Raw genomic sequence first — 4,475 nt, 5'->3', positions numbered from 1 at the left:
GATGACAGATCCAACAAAACCAGCACAGAACATTTACCGGTGTCAGCTGCCATCATAATATCACTAAACACCTTCAACAGTACAAAAACAACATGTAAATGCAAACAGTTGTGAACAGCCCTATTCTTATTTTCTCTCTGCGATCTCGACTTAACCATCAGTTATTTGCTGACAACATGCTGACTAAGCATGTCAGCATTGTGTCAGTGTTGCAATGATGAACCCCATAATACCCTAATTATCAGAGGTATTTATTATGTAATGTCATATTTAGAAAATATAAATTTATTAGAACACTGCCATTGGAACTTATATTTCCAGTTACTGGAGCAGGCAAAGGACTGAAATTTGAATGTATCTTGGTGGCTCCATGTTCAGTGTAGAGTTATCACTTTTTAGGGGGTGGAAGGTAAAAGCTTTGTGGACAATTAGAAAGAGAATTTAAGGTTTTTACTTTACAGTCAACTTATGACACATTGAGGGTTTCTCTCAAAACTCTTCAGTTAAAATGTGATGAAGATGACACGACTAAATTCTCCTACGCTTCAGTCTCTGCATGGTAGTTGCTGATGTGTAGAGTTAGATTCATACACGTATTCTTCTCAGTTTGTTTTAGACAGCCTAGAGCTGAGAGCGACAGAACATGTTCTATGGAATGTCAGTCCATCACATAACCAACACAGACTAAAAACAAAACAGAATTACATGAGCTGTCTTTAGAAATCACTTAACATGGATGTTTTCAGACTGAAGAGAGAAGGTGAGAACAGAGAAGAAGACTCTGCAAGCAGTGGACATGCAAACCTCATGCATGAACATCCCAGCTCAGGTATGTTGATGTCAAGTTGTAAATTACTGTGATAATATTAGCCTCCAAAAAAACTCACACAGGGCTTCACATGCTTTTCAGTTTCCAAGTGACCAAACAATTGGAACATCTCCGACATGACAGAGCTCATACCAACCTCACATAAAGCATACTCCATGTTAACTTTACCTGCTTTCTGTATGATGTGCCATTACATTATTATTTTTTTTGTTTTTGTTGCATACTTAGGAAACATTTTAACAGAGAGTTTTATGATCTATGCACTATGAGTATGCACACTTTAAGTCTAGATTTGTATGCTTGGGGTACTAATGGATGAATGAAATGAATAAGTGTAAGCCATGAGGATTTTGTTCTTTTTAAACCCTCCTTGATTTTCAATGTTAAACTTTTATTTCTCTTGAGTCTAATTTCACTATTATGTCGAGAGAATGATAATTTACTGAGACTCTGGGGTTTTGGTCTGAAATTTAACCTGAGCATATACAACCGCTGATTCCTTTCTTATGTTTTTAATCTTATCTTCAGCACGCATACTTTCTATTTCCTCTTTTTTGCTCACAGAATGTTCTCCCCCATTCTCACACTTTTTCTCATTGGACAGGTCAAAGTTCACGTAAATATCTTCCTCCTTCACTTTGTTATTTTCTCTCCATTTTAAACGAGCATACACCACATCTTCACTTTTGTCTGCTGAGCTTTTACTCATTTTTTCTGGATTGTTGCAGCTTAAATCAGTTCCAGTTGAAGGTTGGCTGTTGTCGGCCTGAAAAAAAGATCCACACAATATGAACAACTTTTTTATATTGTTTTTGGTTATTTGAATTGGAAGAGAAGCCTTGAAAACGATAAAACGATAAAACATAAATAAATTAAAAAAAAAACAAAATAATTTGTAACAAAGCAATGTCAATTTACCTTGGTTTGCTCATTGGCTCCATGTTGACCTGAAGTAGCTGCGACACTTTTAGGTTTATAGTGAGTCTTCTGAAACCTACAAATATGCAGAACATCTGACCTACCAGACAACAACCAGCAAGGCGCATATTATAAGTAAAAAAGCTACAGCAATGCCAATGAAGACAGGCGTCAGGATTTGACCTACAATACAAGTGGAAGATAAAAATTATGAAAATTACTCTGCTCCAGCATGAATTTCATTTGCAAATTTAAAGAGACAAGACATACTTTCATTTTCTTTTGAGTTGTCAAGGCATCTGACACAAAACCCTTTACTGGCCGACCCCAAAGAGTTGGAGCTGAAGCACTGCAAGGTGGACAGATCTCTGTCCTGTGGTTCAACAATAGTGATGATGCTCCTCAGATACGAGTTATTTAGAGACTCATGTGTAATCACCATCTGGCTAGACTGAATAACCGGTTTCCCATGCAAGTTCCATTATGTTGTTGGAGACGGGTTTCCTGCTGTGTCACAGAAACAGCTGACCTGATTTGAAGTTTTCGTGCATTTAGATGAAAATAAGATCCGTGAAGGAACTGAAAGGAAGAAAGAAAAGCATGAAGATGCTGCATATAAAAATAAATGCAATAATGCAAAGATCCAGTATCAAAAATAATTGTAAAAACTGAAACAAAACATGAAAATGTATTTTAAAATCTTGTTTGGCAAATATGTAAAATATCTCGATCAAGCTCTCTTAAAGTTAATAACATTGACAATTGGCCATCAAGCCGATGAAAGTCAATTTCCTGCTTGTAAAAACAAAACTATGATTTTGTCACAATTCTTAAGGAGCAAAATTGGATTTGTCTTTTTCTTGTTTTTTTTTGTTTTACATATCCTACATGCATTCAGGGCAAACCAGATACCAGAGCTAGGTGTCTGCATATGCTAGAACATTGTTTTATGTACAAAAGGAAATATGGGTACAGTACCCTGATTGCGTGAAATGTGGCTTTGTCCCTGGCACCAAATTTGACAGATCGCATAAAGAAATATGAACCTGTGTTGGTATGACCTTCGGATTATACCTGTGTATGTCTGTATGTGCGTTAAATATCTGGGTTAATTTATCACCTGGAAATACATGTTAACTGAAATTGGTGTGCAATGGTTTTTAGAAATTAAGATCTAGATCTTGTACACATAATTCAACTGAAGCATAATTGGTTATAGAATTATATTCTGAAAAAGAAGAAGTCAGTCCTGAGAATGTGCATTAACTAGTTACATTTGCTCCACTCCATCTATTTGAATAAGCTTTTCAAAAGAAGAACTTCTAAGAGTAATGTTAGTGCAACATAATTACTTCTGCTTGAGTAATATAATTTTCAACTAACACTTCTCTTTACCTGGTGCAATTTGACTGTTCTAGCCACGTCTAGTTGCTTCAATGAGGAACAATAATGTTCTGACCAAAAATGCACCAGGCACAATCACATAACACACAGTCTATGTCAACCAGAGACTTCCTGTTTCTACCTAAGGCTCACTGCACTAATGTGACCATCTCAGCTCCAGATGGTGGACCATCACTGCTGAATCCAACCTGCTAAACCACAGGTTTCCCTAGTCTTTGTGAGATTCCCCTCTGATGGTGGCCTGCCTTTTCATCAAAATCATGAAAATGGATCTTAGTCTGAACCTTCACCTCTTGCCAATAGTGATATTCATCAGGAGGTGGAGCACCAAAGAAAACAGCTTCCAGAATTTAAACTTCTTTACAATGAAAGGAAAATGATCAGATGAAAGCAATGAGAACAAAATATCAAACAGAAACATGTTCTCTAACGTCATACATACACAGAACATCAATGTGACGGAGGTTGGAACGTTCTTCTCCCACATCATTTTGAGCCTTGCAGAAAAAAATATCTCTGTCTGTAGATACTGTAGTGTTTAAAGTATTTCCAGTCCCGGTGACAATTTCCTGGGCTGCTTTGACTTCATACCAGGTGTAGTTCTGCTCTGCTGGGTTGGCATCACTGCTGCATGTCAGAGACACATTGCTGTTCTCTAGAACCGAACCAGATGGACTGACTGAAACTGTGATATTTTTAGGGGAATCTAGAAATAAGAGTCATGATACATTGTTAATATCACCACAAATCAAATATCTTTGCAAAGTTATAACAGTTGAAGGACATTGCCTCTATATTTTCCAATTTAACTGAAACTGATATAAACCGATGCTTATAGTGAACTTTATGTTTGTGATCTGAATAGTATACATACACAGAACATCAATGTGAGTGATGTTTGAATGTTGTTCTCCAACATCATTTTCAGCCTTGCAGAAAAAACTCTTTTGGTTTGTAGACAATATAATATATAAAATCTTTCCATTTCCAAAGCCATCAGCTCCATACCAGGTGTAATTCTGCTCTGCTGGGTTGGCATCACTGTTACATGTCAGAGTCACATTGCTGTTCTCTAGAACCGAACCAGAGGGACTGACTGAAACTGTGACATTTTTAGGGGAATCTAAAAACATAAATATTATAACGTTAATACAAGCACAAATCAAATTAAAACAGTTGAAGGACATTGACCGGATATTTTCCAGTTTTACAAAACTGATGAAAACTGATGTTTGTTGTAAACTTTATAGATGGTTTTGATCTCATTAGATAACATACATACACAGAACATCAATGTGAGTGATGTTGGAACATTGTTCTCCAA

General features: G+C 36.5%; 1 long non-coding RNA gene across 1 annotated transcript; it reads right to left on the bottom strand.

The window, feature by feature from the left end:
• Nucleotides 1–1,852: 1,852 nt before the first annotated feature.
• On the bottom strand, nt 1,853–4,141 carry LOC106960547 (uncharacterized). Its single transcript, XR_001427596.1, has 4 exons — nt 4,026–4,141; nt 3,594–3,857; nt 2,018–2,326; nt 1,853–1,930 (listed from the first exon to the last, which is right to left on the bottom strand). It is a non-coding gene; the product is annotated as an uncharacterized LOC106960547 (long non-coding RNA).
• Nucleotides 4,142–4,475: the final 334 nt, after the last annotated feature.

Source organism: Poecilia latipinna, unplaced genomic scaffold (genome assembly GCF_001443285.1).
Source record: "Poecilia latipinna isolate Pla-1442-1.1 unplaced genomic scaffold, P_latipinna-1.0 Scaffold54, whole genome shotgun sequence".
Taxonomy (NCBI): Eukaryota; Metazoa; Chordata; class Actinopteri; order Cyprinodontiformes; family Poeciliidae; genus Poecilia; species Poecilia latipinna.
This window is presented reverse-complemented; position numbering and strand designations above follow the sequence as displayed.